Below are 16927 nucleotides of genomic sequence, written 5' to 3' on the forward strand. Positions count from 1 at the left end.
ATATTTTATTTCATCCTGTAATACCTTTTTAAGCCTTTTATACAAAAAAGTAATACAATGGTAACTTGATATCAGAGAAAGAGAGAGAGTGCATAAGTCTGGGGCCACAACGCTATGTATGGTTTGTGATCTATGTTGTGTTCATTGGCCTTTAACATTAATGTTTCAAGTGCTGATGGTTTGAAGTGAGAATTAGTTACATGTTTATTAACTTCACGTACCACTTACTGCATGGAGTTTCATTAAGAGGTCAGTCTGCTTGAAAGGTACATATGACTTTTAAAGTTGTGATCTATAAGATTACTGTGGTAATGACAAGTGCAGTTTAATACTGCAGTACTTTTAACACTCCTTGGGCAGCTGCTTTGTCAGAAATACAACAGAAGAGTTGCCTTGTTTTGTAGTTGCATTTTTACACACAAACACAAATACATTGTGTCACCTGTGACTGCTTCACAGTGAAAAAGCCTCTCCATGTTTCCAATCGAATGCTTTTAATGTGAAGTAGCAGCAGCTGGAAATGTTTGGTTTGCATTAGAACTCAATAGAGCCGTGACAGAGTAGAGAAGAGATTTAATGGCCCAGACGGGCAATTTGGCTTGCAGACAGTAGAAATTAAGATTAAATACAACAATAAATCCAATGGAATCCATATAATATATAAATAAACTCATGGATACACATACACAGGATGGTGCCACTGTTGTCGTTGTGAAAGGAAGCAGCAGAAGAGAAAAGAAAGGAGACGCCGCTTATCATAGGCCAAAAGCCTTTTTTTTTGTTTAAAAAGTGAATAACATGGAATAAAACATCCCATAAATCTATTTGTGTCGCCTCTAGGGAGGTAACCCCTCCACTTTGATGGAAGCAAATGAAGCTAAACTGTGGTGCGTTGTTTCCTGTGAATCCTAGTGAAATGTGAAGGCAGTTTGAATGGCTCCCAAACTTACTATGAAAGGCCATTAATTAGAGAGTTAATAGCAACATAAGTAATATCAAAAGAGGACATTCAGGAGCATGTTCAATCTAATAACAGTGTGCACTGTTTTACTACCGTTTCCTGTTTGAACAATGGTGTGCAACAGGGCCACGACCATCACCGACAAAACGGAAACGGAGCACGCACTCTACCTTTTTATTACCACACGTTAACAGACACGTCTCTGCTGATTATGTATCACCCGTGACCCCCCCCCCCCAAACAAGAGAAAACATAACTCAAAGCATGATGCACACCGTTCAACCAGGAAACCGTAGCAAAACCGATGGCATCCCCCACCAATCAGAGCACACTGGGCTTTTCAGGACGGCGTCTTAAAGAGACAGAGCGTTTCAGACAGAGGGTGAATACAGGTATATTCAGACAGGCAGTATGAGAAAAAAATTGTTTTTAAAATATTAAAGCATGTGCACATGTTCTATAAAACCAAAATCCAAGTGTGAACCTGAAAATGAGCATAACAGTCTCCTTTAAGAAAAGTCATCCCTAAATCTAAAACGTCTAGGAAGAAATTTGCTCTGAAGTGCATTCACTCGTGCGCACCTCAAAGCACGATTTCTGCCAAGAAACTGAACATGGTAATTCAGATGTTTTACCTTGAAGCCAAAGCACCCACTCAATTAAAAGTTCTGTACATTTGTCTTTCGTGGAGGCTTTGGTGTGACATGCACGTCAGATGAGTTTACAACTCTGATGCATTCTTCAAGTTAAAACACAAAAAAGTGTCATCCTGAAATCCAGGTTTCAACCAGCGTAGCCGCAATGTTTTCGACAGAAATTAATCAGTGACAGAAATATAATAGTGAGTTGGTTAAGTTATTTAACAAGTAGAAAAGCCAAACATTCACTGGTTTCACTGCATCAAATATTACAAGGTGTCTGCAGGTTTCACTAATTTAAGACTTTTTAAGACCATTATCAATGCAATTTAAGATGTAGGTCTACTGTATGTCACAACACAAAAAAAGAAACAACAAGGTCAGATGTCAGAGTCCAAAAAATCTTCTAAAACATTTCCCAGAATTCCTCACTTGCATTAAAGGACAGATGTCTAGTCCCCGTGTGGAGGACCCAGAGAACCTTTGGTCTTAGTGTTGGCTCTGATCTCACACGGAGGTCGCTTACGAGACTCTCGGAACAACTGGCTGATGGCCGTTTGCTGGAGACCCTTCACAGCAGTTGGGTCTTTCTCACTTTTTAGTTTCATTGCTTTTTTGCACAAGAAGTTGTAGGATTCAAATTCGTTGTTAAGAGGGTCTGGCTAGTCCACACGACATTCCCGGATGGGAGAAAAACGTGCTCTGGTTTATTGGCATTTCTCCAAAACCAATCACAATTGTCTTGGACGGCGCTAAGCTCCAAAACAGCCTCGGGAAGGAGCTTGTTTTGGGGGGACTTGTACATTCAAAAGTTGTTTTAGTCGTGCAACAGAAAACTCAGATTGGACAGACAGTCTAGCTAGCGGTCTGGATTTACCCTGCAGAGATCTGAGGAACAGTTAACTATAGTTCTCAGAAATCCACCGGAGTTTACAGTAGCATGCCAACACCTAAAAGAGTGGCATCCGGCGGAATTTCCGTCGGCAATCCCTGAAGTGGAACGTCGTGGACACAGACTTAACAGGCTTTAAAAGCCCTAATATCACTTTTTTTAAGCCCAGTTTCGATAAATTTGCACTTCCCTGTAGCAGAAGAATAAAATCTGTTTTATGTCTGTGGTACAATCCAAAAAAGACTTGTGGCAATGACACCAAAGTCGATTGGCTGCAATATAAGTTGCATGTTGGTCTCAGTTGTAGTCATAATACAGCAAATTCTATTTGGACTAGCGAAAGAAAGGACTACAACACCATGGAGCGGGAGCATTTCAGTGAGCATTAGAGGCAGTGTTACATGACGGCCTTAGGACAATTAAGACCTGTTTAAAATTAAATAAGACCAGAGGTGTCAGAAGTATTTACTTTCATTACTGAGGTAGAATTATAGATACTAGGGGTTAAAAAGACTTCTGTGGAAGTTGAAGTATCAACTCAAGCTTTTTACTCAAGTAAGAATGTATACTTACTGGTTTCAAAACTACTTAAAGTATAAAAGTAATGTAAGGGAAAAGAATTCCATTGAGGACCACGCCACAGAAGCCTATAGGGCACTACACCCCCCCCCCCCGCAAAAAAACAAAAACAAACTAAAGGCCATAATGACTATTATGTTATATAAAAATGTTAATGATGACAAGTTTTGGATGCACCTGTTTCAGCCGCATTTATGCCCATTGAAAATGAACGCATTTTAGTACGTTGCAAATACATTACACAGCCATATGTGTACTATAGAACATCAACATGTGTTTCATGGAGCGGATATGATATGATATGATATGACTAGTTGCCTAAAAGTATTGTAATGGTGCAAAAAGTGAAACTTCAGAGGCATGCTATCAGTCGCCTCTATTGGAATCCAAGCTTAGCTGCAGGGATCTGGGAGGATTCACTCTGTCCGAACAGTGCCATTTATTGGGAAAGCTTTTAGTTTGTGTTTTTTTTTTAACTGACAAGCCGCAATGAAAACAACCCAAACAGAAATAGGAGTAAGAAGGCTATTTCTAAAATGTAGAAAGTACAGATGATTGCGCAAAAATGTAAGGAGTAGAAGTAAAAAGTCTAAAGTAAAATAATTACTCCAGTAAAGTACAGATAATGTCTACAGAAGTAAGGTTTACTTGACACCTCTGGTTAATTTAAGACATAGAACACAATACTTTAGCGAAATGTAAGACTTTTTCAGGCCTAACATTTAGATTTAGAAATGTTAGACTTTTAAAAACTTTATGACCCAATGAAAACCCTGCATTAGGATTTCTTTTTTTTTTAGTTCTATATCTTTAAGGATTTAGTTTTTGGACTCTTAGTTGAATGAAACAACCAAATCAATTGAAAAGGAATTTTTTTCACAACAACATAGAAACTGTAAATGAAAGTCAAACATGATCATGTTCTAGATGCCCTTTTCCAAATTGGGTTCCGCTGTGACGAAGGCGTTTGTTTCATTTAACCTCACAGACGTACAGTAATTATTTTCGTGTTTATTCCCCCCCCCCCACCTTTAAGACTACAGCAGGTATTTCATTTTGCATGACAGAAAGAACAAGGCTGGCAATTAGTGCTTGTTGCTGAGGATAAGCCGTGACCATTATCTCCCGCCAAGTGTAAAATTAGTGCGATTATCAGCAATATTGCTGTGGAAATGTGGTCGGACGTGGATAATTTAAAGATTGAAACCTAAATGGGAGTTTTTCAATCAGTCTATCTGCACATCCAGCATTCGGTCTGTCAGCGAAGTTAATTACTTCAGCGAATGCCTCCCAGCAGACGGTGGAATAATAGCATCGGGGGAGAGAATGACTTTTCTTCTGTTGTACTGCTTTTAAAGCACAGCAGAATCTTTCTTAACCCCTATTTCACTCTAATTAGGCATTTGCCCATGAGACTTGGTTTTTGAAAAACAACTGTGTTCTTGTTATCCTAAAGGCAATAACCTTGCAGTAAGTGTTTCTTATTCTCACATTGACTACAAAGCACGATCCCTCTGAATTGATGACCTTATCATAGCGAGTCGTCTTACCGTGTCCTTCAGAATGAACTCGGAACAAAACACGACTTCTCACCATGCACTTTGGAGGTTTTTGCTCTTGACAAATGTGTTTGACTGCTATCAAATGCCTCTCTTTTAATGAACTGACATAATAGTAGGGAAAACCTTTTAGCAGCGGACTTTATCGTGCATGGAAAGGTGGACGCATTTTTTTACTAAAGGGGGAATGAGGAAAATATATAGATTTATGTTATTAAAAACATAGGAAATATACAGATGTATACTATGAAAATCAAGCATATTTTTGTGTGTGCTATATTTATGGAGCTTTACTCTAATGTTTACAAGGACAACAATATAATGAAACAAAAGAGCTCATCAAGATGGACAAACGTAAAAAAAAAAAAATCAGTTCATCAGGCAAGTTTTCTTATTAGGAGCTGCTTTTGTTTATGTTTAGATGCAGAATTATGGTTTCTAAATATTGGCTTAGTAGTAGGGCCGGGCAATATATATCGATGTTGTATCGATGTCGTGATTTGAGACTAGATATCATCTTAGATTTTGGATATGTTGTAATATGGTAAAAGGGTAAGTGGTGTCTTTTCCTGGTTTTACAGGCTGCATTACAGTGAAGTGATGTCATCTTCTGAACTTACCCGACTGTTCTAGCTGTTCTGTTATTAACCTTTACCCACCAAGTCATTAAATCATTTCTGGAGAATATTTAGCAAAAATGTCATTGTGTAAATAACATTTTGTTAAAGCACCGACAGTCAACCATACAATATCAACATCAAGGTATTTGGTCAAGAATATTGTGATATTTGATTTTCTCTATGTGACCCAGCCCTGCTGAGTAGTTATAGTTTTTAATATTACATTTAGGTTTATTTGTACATTTTTTTTGATTGGAAGACAACTGCAGTTTATTTGTTTTTTTTAATGTTTCGTGTACTTGTGTGTAACATAAAATGATAACTCTGAGACAGCTGTTGGATAAATACTATACGTATGCAATCCCTGAATCTGTGTTTCCATAGTTTCTTATAAAAATGCAACATTTAACAAACTCATATACAAGGAAATAAGCTTTTCTGCCTGATGTATTTGTAAATCTCTTTGGTCTTTCACTGCCTCTTCAAACGGATCATCTATTTTTCCTATGTAAATCATAGTCTAAAGCCTAACTGGGCTGCACTGTATGCAATGAATTTTTTGTTTTAATAAATAAACATGAAGGATTTTTATCTTGCCCAGCCTCCAGTGTTTCCATTTATCTTACCTACAGGATCTTTACATTACATTGTGTTTCAGACAGGGGAACAAAAGGTGTTCACAACCATCCATCGCACTCTACTAACGTGGGTTCTTAAACTGATTGGTATTCCTCTTTGCTCATTTTGAGTGTTTCCCATACACAAATACTTTCAAAATCAATGAAACGTTTTTGATCCGAACCCCTTTGAAAAAATGAGGCTGTTTTGAGAGAATGAAGGCGCTCGCTGGCATAGAAATGAATCCCCAAAGTTTATTTTCAAACTGTTTAAGGAATGGATGTGCACGGTGGGAAAGTGTAGCCTTCAGGTTGCACTTCCCCTTGTGTTTGCAAAATATCTTTTTGAAAGAAATTAAATGGAGACTGACTGAATTCACACTGGTTTAACTATGTCAGCAGGTAAGCCCTTTGCAGAGTCTTTTTAAGCCAATAAACCCCAGTAAACACTTAAAAAGCAATAGTATTGTAAGTGACAAGCTCCATTTATAGTGACACTTGGCATAAATGGCACCCTGTCTCTTCAAAGTAAAGAGGCTTTGTGGAGAACTGAAATATAACCATCATTACTACTTTTACCATGACTGACTTTTTCTTCCCCACAGTGATGCACAATAAGCCTGTTCAGTTCCGCAGCTAACGCTGACTATGGTGACACAAAAACCTCGTCGTTGTTAAAATTTTAAAAAAGCACGTTATGAAAAGGAGTGTTTAGCCTATAATTTTTGCACCATGAAAAAAAATATAAGTTTTTTGAATGGACCTACCCAACAGATAAGCACACACCCTATGTACCACTACCTACACAACCAGTGGGGTTGAGTGAGTATTTTCACACATGCTCAGTAATTACAGCAGTAAACCTGGAAAATGTGTCAATTTAATTATAACAATAACACAATAGAACAGTGAGGAGGACTGGCTGCTGTTTCTATACAATCAGAATACTTAAGTCGAGGTAACTAATCCTAATAATAACCATAACAAACTTGGCATATCGGTGGTGACAGAACCCCATTTCAATCAGGAGAGACATGTTTGCAGATATGCGACAGTTATGCACAGCATGATAAAATGTACATTTCTTTAGATAACAGCTGAATTAATTTATAGTGCCTCAATTAAAAGTTAAGTCTTCCTGAAAGAATTTATACTGAGCTACATTTGTAAGATTGCTTTGCATTTCCAGTGTGGTTGCAGAAGACAAAGCCTGTAATTTGGGCATCATAATCATTTAAACCAATTCTGACCAGGTCCATTCCAGTCTGGGCCAGTGCGGGTCGACGTTCAGGAGATCCAGTCTCGTATGAGTGGAAGCTATGGCTGAAGAAGCATCCAAGAAACATTTCTAGAGTGGTTGAAAAGAATTCTGCGTTCAGAGAAATTATTAAATAAAAAGATAACTTAAAAAGGGGGGGGGGGCAAATGCCTGGATGCAACTGGAATAACATTTAGGATTGCCCCAATTGCACATTCATATATTTCTCCCAGTGAGTGGAAAGGTCAGAGACGGTTTAAGGATCTTTGGAAAGGTCAAGTGAGGGCGAAAACCGGAAACTTATCGGGAATGACATTTGTGTCACCACTGTTATTTAATACATTTATGACTGACTAAAACAAAAGTGAATCCAAAATGACAAATGAAGCAGTTGGCTGAGGGAACAAAATGTGTAAAAATAACATTCATTTTTGAAACATGCCACCAGTGAGGCCGCAGACAGGACTGTAGCTGCAGGGCCGCAGGTGTGATGTTAACGCTAGCTAGCTAGCGACAGCTGCGCTAACGTTAGCGTGGACGATAACACGGACACGCAGAGCCACAAACTAGAGGAAGATGCCAAAAAATCAGACTTGGACACTGCACTTGTGGCAGAAATTCACGGATAAACAACCCAAAGCGTTAGAAAGTGGATTCCGGAGCTTGAAGAGATGCTCAATATGATTTCTTCCTAGCTCCCAAATTCCAACACACACTGGAATTGTTTTGAGATTGCGGAGCCTAGCCTGTTAGCTAACTAGCTAACGTTAGCCCACATGAAGGGAAGCCCAAGCTATTTAATATGTTCTGGGGCTGTGCGGTGCTCTTTTCATCTTCTGATGAAGCTAACGTTATTGTAATATGCACTGCGGCTGTGCAGCCTGGTTATTAAAGTAAACGTTAGCCTATGGTAAACACAAACTAAAATAATTAGAAAATACAAATATTTTAGTAAACTGTAAAACCAAAACCTTAAAGGAAAACTCAAGCCAGACTGAAACTATATTGTGGTTTACAGAGCCGCGGGAACAAATTTTGAATTGGGGGTGCTGACAAATTTCCAGAGTGAAGTTTTCAGCCAAAGTTAACCACCACACACACCTAACTGCATCAATGACAATTTATTGAGCTGTATAGAGATTCAATTCATTGTAAATGAACTATCCAAGACAATAATTAGCCTGCCATAGGCTACTGACCCGGACACACCAGAACATAGTAGACCGTTATTGCTTTTCAACCAAATATAAATTTCTTTCTTACACATACTGTTAAGATGAAGACAAAATATCTAAGTTTTTGTAGCACACCAATAGCAAATTTAAGGCATAAAGAAATTGGGCCGTAGTATCAACACTTCCTAACAAGGCCTAATCATTTTGTAACAATACGATAGGATAATTAAATATAGGTGCGACTTCTTTCTGGTTTTCCAATAAGAAGGCTTTACACACGAGTAAAAAAACACACTTCTCTCCATAATTCGTATACACTTTCAGTTGAACTGTTACTGACAATTTACTGCAGGAATAAAAAATAATAATTTTGTCTTTGTTTTTTATTTTTATGCAAGCAGTTATTTTTTGGATGCAGCTCAAAACATTTAGGATTGCCCCAATTGCACATTCATATATTTCTCCTATGAGCCCCTGATGTAATGTAGTGAGTAGAAAGGTCAGAGACGGTTTAAGGATCTTTGGAAAGGTCAAGTGAGGGCGGAAACCGGAAACTTATCGGAATGACATTTGTGTCACCACAGTTATTTAATACATTTATGACTGACTAAAACAACAGTGAATCCAAAATAACAAAGGGAGCAGTTGGCTGAGGGAACAAAATGTGTAAAAATAACATTCAATTTCGAAATATGCCACCAGTGAGGCCGCAGACTAGACTGTAGCTGCAGGGCCGCAGGTGTAATGTTAACGCTAGCTAGCTAGCTACAGCACTGGTTCGGCTAGCTGCGCTAACGTTAGCGTGGACGACAACACGGACACGCAGAGCCACAAACTAGAGGAAGATGCTAAAGATTCAGACTTGGACACTGCACTTGTGGCAGAAATTCACGGATGAGCAACCAAAAGCATTGGAAAGTGGATTCCGGAGCTTGAAGAGATGCTCAATAGGATTTCTTCCAAGCTCACAAATTCCAACACACACTGGAATTGTTTTGAGATTGCGGAGCCTAGCCTGTTAGCTAACTAGCTAACGTTAGCCCACATGAAGGTAAGCCTAAGCTATTTAATATGTCTGGGGCTGTGCGGTGCTCTTTTCATATTCCGATGAAGCTAACGTTATTGTAATATGCTTTGCAGCTGTGCAGCGTGGTCATGAAAGTAAACGTTAGCCTGTGGTAAATAAATAGAAAATACAAATATTTTAGTAAACTGTAAAACCAAAACCTTAAAAGAAAACTCAAGACAGACTGAAACTGTATTGTGGTTTATAACAACCATGAACAATACAAAAAAAATGAATGTAACGTTAAATAATTTCCTTTTTTTAGCGCTAATATTTTACTTCTGAAAAAAGGATACGGCATGAATTGCCGTTAACTGTCATGTCTTTGAACCTAAGACTGGACATGAGACGGCGCTTTACGTCGGACACCAGAGTACAGCAGAGTAGAGCAAAAACTAACCATCATTGCCAATACTATGCAGTTCTTCAACCACGTTGTTTAGTATGTAGCTAACTATACAGCAAACGTTACATTGTTCACATAGAGACATTATTTATACCTATACTAAATGTATGAAGTAAATGTTTCTGAAAAACTGAAACCGCTGTGCAGTGCTGTTTTCATACTTTGGGCAGCACAATTAATCGCCATTTTTATCATTAATAATAATACTATATACTTCTATATATCACAGGGCAAAATATGCGTCAACCTGAATTGTACTGTTGCAGTGACGTCCGGGCCTACACATTTTTCAACAGACTAAATCATCCCAAAAACCACAATATGATCATTTTAGTTTTAATATTTTCAATGAAAATGACAAAAATGATGCAAATGATCATATTATTGCAATTGCAATATCAGTCAAAAATAATCGCAATAATAACTTTTCCTCATACCGTACAGTCCTATTTAATATTCTGATGAAGGTATTGTAACATACATTGTGGCTGCGCAGTGCTGTTTTCATGTGTAGCTAGTTGTCGTATCATGTATGGGTGTAAACTGTGCCTTAACATCGAGGGTATGTATTGTTTCATTTCAAGGTTTTTATGTTAAAGGTCCAATGGCATGAAAATTTCACTTTATGAGTTTTTTTTACATTAATATGAGTTCCCCCAGCCTGCCTGTGGTCCCCCAGTGGCTAGAAATGGCGATAGGTGTAAACCGAGTCCTGGGTATCCTGCTCTGCCTTTGAGAAAATGAAAGCTCAGATGGGCCGATCTGGAATCTTGCTCCTTATGAGGTCATAAGAAGCAAGGTTACCTCCCCTTTCTCTGCTTTAACTGCCCAGAGAATTTGGCCCACCCATGAGAGAGAGAGACATCATGGCTTTCAAATGAGCGAAGTGGCAATTGGAAAAGGCCAGAGCATGATTAATATATTTGGCCGTGCTAGCGTGACTTGTCACACTTATGACAGTTTGCCCTCACCCAGAGGAGCTGGATGCTGCATGCAGCTGTCCAATTTATTCAGAGCAGCTGCACAACATCATCTCTGCACAATCTCCATATCACACCTGTTGAACGCTCTCGTCTTCTAAACCCCCCCACGCCTCAGACAGCAGACGAGATCCATGAGTCCTTGACACGTATTTTGACTTTGCTTGTCATATCCATACTGTATTATGAAACGGAATTTGTTGATTGCTACAGTGGCTTTGTACAACAATCGCATATTCTTTCCACACAAAACGCTTCAACGACGAGAACGCCAGATGTAAACTAAGCGATGGGAGCAAATGTGACAGAAAGGTAGGATTGTTGTAGTGCTGTCGCTGCGACTCGAGGTGTCATACAGACATTAACAACAAGCTAAATGTCCTGCAGGATTGCGCAAAGGCACAGCTTGTTTATTGTCCCATTCTTTTATAATTTCCAGTCTACGGATGAAAATGCATTACAACCTAACATTTATTATGATTTCCGTTAGACTTTTTTTCACACATAGCCTAAAGCCTGAAATACAGGCTATAATGATTACAAAATAAAAAGTCTGTTTTCACCTCCAAATACAGGCGTCAATAGGCTATTTTACACAATGAATGTTCGCTGTTTCAGGCAAATAGATTATTCCATTAGTCAAATGGATTACAAATGGGTCGGGTGGGGTCGAGTGTGTTGGCCAAACAGCAAATTAGATAAAAAAGTGAACGTAATCAGTCTGGTGTGCTGAAGTTTATTGAGTTTAATTTGTGCCAGCATAGTGTTTGTACTGCTTTCTTTTTTTTTTTTGTCAAATATTACTGTTCATTTCTGTCTGCCTTTTATCCATTGACGACTGCACCGTGTTACCTTTTTCACTGGTGTCTACATCTGTCTGAGGTGCTGTTTGTGGAGGACTGACGTCTGTTGTGGTTTGCATCCACCGATACGTTCTGTCTTTTCCAGCTGTTCATCCTTCCAGATGTCTGAGTTTGCCCATTGTCTTTTTGAGTTTAGCCATCATCGCTTTCACTTGTCTATCACTTCCATATTTCTGATTGGACATCACTTGAGACTTTCGTCCATAACTTCTGTCAAACACAATAGAATAAATACTGGTTTATACTGTAAAATCTTAGGTAGAATTACATCATCACTCTTGTGGAACAAATGTAACGTTAACCCTCTGAGACCGAGATTATCGTACACGATAAAAAACTGCATCTCTTATTCATATTTTAATCATTTAAAAACGATAACAAAGACATACCGTTATTTTCCAGCTGAAAGCTGACGCTCCAGCGGTCACGGTGGTGTCTTTGGTGTCTGTCCAGCCTCTACAGGTGATTTTCTATCCAGCCTGGAACTTGTGCCGTTTTTGGAGCCGTTGAGCAATAAATCCAAAACTCTTACGTCCAAGATTTATCCACTTGATGTCCATAATTTATCAATTTTTCGGTCATTGCTGCCACCAGCTTCCATGCTTGAATTCCCATGATGCTTTGCGAGAGAGCTTGTTTATGTTTTGCCAGCCAGTGGATTGTAGGTTTGTCCCACATTATTATTTGGATTATTGTCATAAGTGAATGTCATGAGGGCAAAAGCGTCTGGTCTCTTTTTGAAAAAAAATGTAGATGTTTTGTCAACTGCATAAGTTATAATGTTTATTTCTTCCCAGTTTCACTCCCAAGACATATAAGAAGTGTTTTAGACAGGAGATTGGTTTAGCTTTTACTGCTGTGGGTGATATCAATACGTATCTGTGAGATTCATGTTCCATTTTATTTATTCATATGTCTTTACTGTCCCACAACCTTTTTTTACATTCAAGGGACTTCACTGCAGCACATGTATTCTAATAGCCCAGTTTGTCCTGAAAAAAAAAAGATGTTTATCGATTGTCCGTGGACAACAGGGTTGATGTTTTACAAGCTTTAATAGAAAGTAAAACCAGACACCAGCACAATGAATTGTAAAAATGACCAAAGTCTCGGAGGGTTAAAGAGGAAACTCTGAACGGCAACAACACAGTCAGGTTTTTCCTTGGTTGTCCTCATCCGGACTATGGCTGGCACCGCTCTGCTGGCTGAAACAGGGACAAAAGGCATTTGGCACCACTGGCAGATAATTCAAATGGTTTAGTGCCATAGGGTTTAAATAAGGAACCACTAATGAAATTGAGCCTAAGACTTCTTCAAGGTTATTTTCAAGAATGTCCTTGTGCAATCAGAGTCACAATTATAACTAATTGAGAGGGAGCTCAGTCTGTGGGTGCATACAATTCATAAGTTTCCCACGTCTGTGACACTTGCACAAGCCGTTGTAATAATTGATAGTAAAAAATGAAATGACAAAGGCAAATGATTTTAGAATCAGAATAAATATGGGATCCTTTTGAGCTCTGTGAGCTGCCTCACATTCAGAATCAGTAGAGTGTACCGTACAGTAGATAATAACACAAAACCAGGGAATCAGCACTGGGCGGGACACAGAGCTGGGCAATATATCAATATTATATCATTATCGTGATATAGGACTAGATATCGTCTTAGATTTTGGATACGGTCACATCGTAATATGGCATAAGTGTTGTCGTTTCCTGGTTTTAAAGGCTGCATTACAGTAATGTGATGTCATTTTCTGAACTCACCAGACTGTAGAACTGTTCTATTATTTGCCTTTACCCACTTAGTCATTATATCCACATTACTGATGCTTTGTATCTAAAATCTCATTTTGTAAATATTTTGTGAAAGCACCAATTGTCAACTCTACAATATCGTTGCGGTATCGAGATTGAGGTATTTATAATATTGCAATATTTTATTTTTCCATATCGCCCAGCCCTAGCGGGACATTATCATCATGCATCTTTATGCACTGTTCTGTTTAATAAAAGGCCATTAACATTCAATAGGGAAAAGGGAAGAGCCAAGAAACGCCAATCGCAGGACACGCGACACAGACCTTCGCTTACAAGAACAACCTTCAGATTAACAAGAGAAGAATATTCAAGAATTCAAAAATAATTGTGTGAGGGTCAACACTTGGATTTACACTACACAACCCTGAGCCTAAATTAACAAAGAACCAATAATAAATACATTCACATATCTACAGAAGGGGGACCAAGTGTGCTCACATCCAGGCAGAAATACTGGAGAAAAAGAGAAATGAACTGTTTGGCGCCACAATGTGCCATTTGTGAAGATATTTTGGACAATAGGAGTTTCATTGTGTAATAAACTAAAAACAGACACCTTGTTACAGAACACCCACAGCGCAAGTTCAAAGTGAGACACTCCTTTCAAGGCGGCACGGAGAGGTTTAGACAACAGCGCCTCGGCAGCGGACGGGCAAGGAAGTCCAAGATAACAACAGTGCTAAATTTACATTAACTGGCACGTTGTGTCATGAGGATGTCAACTGTACACGTCGCCACATTCTAATGCAAGTGTGTGAGGCAGAGCAGAAGCAGCAAGCATCTCAGCGTGAGCAACGACAAACCGCTAACTAGCACTTCATCAGCGTAGAAATCCATGGTCCCTTTTTTTTTTGTTCATGCGTCATAAAGATAATTCAGACTTGTTTCCTCATTACCAGTTTTAATGATTTAGCCAAGAAATATAATAAAGGCTTTTTAAACTGTACCCTCCTGAGTGCCCCAGTGTCCTCAAACCCTTGTACACTTGGATCCCAAAGCTGAAGAGCACCGGAGGGACACGCTTTCTACACAGCCGAGCAGCACTTCATGCAAACTGCATTGTTATTTAATATGAAATATGATGTTCACTTTTGGCCACCAGCCACTGTGGCAGGTGGATTTTAAGATCCACTTGCCACACAAGCTTTTTACCAACAACCAATTTTATCAACTCATCGCATGTAGGCATCTTTTTGGTGACTCGTGGTCCTTAAACACATGTGGACAGGCTATTTTTATTCTCAATTCTTGTAATTTTGTCGCTGGGTATTTTCCTTTGGGGCTGGCTATGCAGGAAAAACCCTGTGTAATTTAAAAAAAAAAAAATGTTTTTCACTACGATGTCTGCTTCCCCTTGTTTTCCCCTCTCTCTAGAATACACACACAGACACACAATCCCTCTCTCTTCTGTCTTGCTTGTTCCCCTGCCACCCTGGAGAGTTCACTGCTCTTGCTGTTTTAACCTCCAACCCGGGTTGTCCATGCTGCGTACACTGCGTGTCACTCAGTGAACTGTTTGTTTGCCACTCATCGCTCACTGGCCCGGTCCTGTCCCCACGCGGCTCCCTGCAGGCCACAAACCACTGGACTGATTTCATGTCACATAGCCCTTCTTCACAGGCTACTTCCCCTCGTAGCAGCTGGTAATTTGCTCCAGACAAGGCATCTCTGCTCCTATCAGTGAGATAACATTTTATTCTTCCTCCCCAAAGCCCCCTCCCTTCTTCCGTCTCTTTTTTTCCTCCCGTCTCTACAGAAGCTTTACATGCTCGGCATGGAGTATGACTCACCATACAAGGAGTTATCTGTGATAATACTGCAGCAAAACAAGCCACATATTACCATACGCAATCTATTTGTACTTCACAAGCAGCTTGTAATTAAAAGTCAACATCAGGCATGGTGTCTTGCGTGCTCTGAAATCTATACAGTTGCACCGACTAAAGAAATAATGACATGAGACATACTGCACAATACAGAGAGAAAGCCATGAAGACTGACATCCCTGTTTGGGTTTTATGCCAATGCAACAGTTGCAAAAGGAGCACAATTAAGAAAGCTGAAAGTTGGCAAAAAAATAAAACGGGCAAAAACTGACAATGAACATGTGTTGTCACACTGACGGGCTTCAACAAATAACCTCCATTTTCACTCTGCTACACTCACCGTATCCTCCTGTTCTCTCTCGGTGTCTCCACCTCAGCCCTGCTCCTCCATGGTTTCCTTGAGTCAAATTGTTTTGCTCATCTTATCAAATCCTCTTTTAAGTCTTTTCTTTAAACAAGTGAAAAGATTTACCAGTGTGGTTAGAATATTAGAAATCAACATGTTCTAGAAAGTATAAGGCAGCTTGCTGCATTTGTATCAAGAAAGAACAAAAAAAAAAGTCAGTTATCTCTATGGGGTCAAAAAACAGACTTTCTGATGACATGGATGACACGTTGCGTGGAATCATGGGAGTTTTTGGCTTTATTGTTAACCCTTGTGTTGTCCTCCCAGGTCAAAAACGGACACAAATTTTACATTTCTGTCCCTTTTTCAGACTTAAAAAAAAAATAAAAAATTAGTTTTCACTGACACCACCTAACTACCACTAGTTTTACAGTACTTTTGGAATTCATGGTCAATAACCCTCATTTATTTAGATACTAATACTTAGTATTTAAGTTAAAAAAGCAGAAATTATGAATTATTTTGACTGAGTTAAGATCAGAGGAATATACAGATGAGTTTATCAGGAATGAAAGTGATCAGTTGTATTTGCAAAGAGCGTTGTATGGAATCCAATCCATTTTTTTGTGGTAATTTGGTTAAAAAGAAACCCATATTTTAGATATAGACATTGTTTAAAGGGGTCAAATTTACCACCATTGCAGATGAAAATCAAGAGTATTATTAATGTATTTTTTATTACTGCTACGTTCCACTCACATAAGTGGTCATACGTTGGACCTTGTTTTTCTCAGGTTCTAGATATTGATCATATCCGTTGTGAGGACCTACTGATCACTGAATATATGTATTTTCTTTGATCCCTCTGTAAATGCTGACACTTTACGTCTTAAAAGAACACTGCGATCATTACTCAGAATAAGGCGGATCAGTTTACAGAGCACTTTTGCTGTGATATTAATACTGTCAACGATGTAGAGCTTGTAATGTGAGTCTTTTAATGAGTTGTTGGAGAAAGCGGCACCTTTTAAAGGTAAGAACCAGGGCTATTTCCGACATTTTTCCCTGGATGACATGTGCTGTCTGTAGTCTAAGACTGAAGTGTCATCCAAGTGCTTACTTTGCTAACCTAATTGCTTCTTCAAAAGATTCTTTTTCAAAAATATTTTGTTTGACACTATGGATTACATTGTTTCACTGACGCTCTTTACATCACCATGTTTCTGCACAGATGATTGTAACAAGTTCCTTAGCTTCTTTGTTGACAAGGTAGTGGCTGTCAGGTCCAGTATTCATCCCGGGACTTGCCCCCCCCCCC

General features: G+C 39.0%; 1 long non-coding RNA gene across 1 annotated transcript in view; it reads right to left on the minus strand.

The window, feature by feature from the left end:
- Nucleotides 1-268: 268 nt before the first annotated feature.
- Nucleotides 269-16927, minus strand: part of LOC116704205 (uncharacterized) — a 17026-nt gene continuing 367 nt past the window's right edge. The window contains exons 2-4 of the long non-coding RNA XR_004335619.1: nucleotides 14380-14385; nucleotides 13444-13448; nucleotides 269-392 (exon numbers count right to left, since the gene is read on the minus strand). This is a non-coding gene — a long non-coding RNA (uncharacterized LOC116704205). The remainder of the gene's footprint in view (nucleotides 393-13443; nucleotides 13449-14379; nucleotides 14386-16927) is intronic.

Source organism: Etheostoma spectabile, chromosome 16 (assembly GCF_008692095.1).
Source record: "Etheostoma spectabile isolate EspeVRDwgs_2016 chromosome 16, UIUC_Espe_1.0, whole genome shotgun sequence".
In the NCBI taxonomy this organism is placed as follows: Eukaryota; Metazoa; Chordata; class Actinopteri; order Perciformes; family Percidae; genus Etheostoma; species Etheostoma spectabile.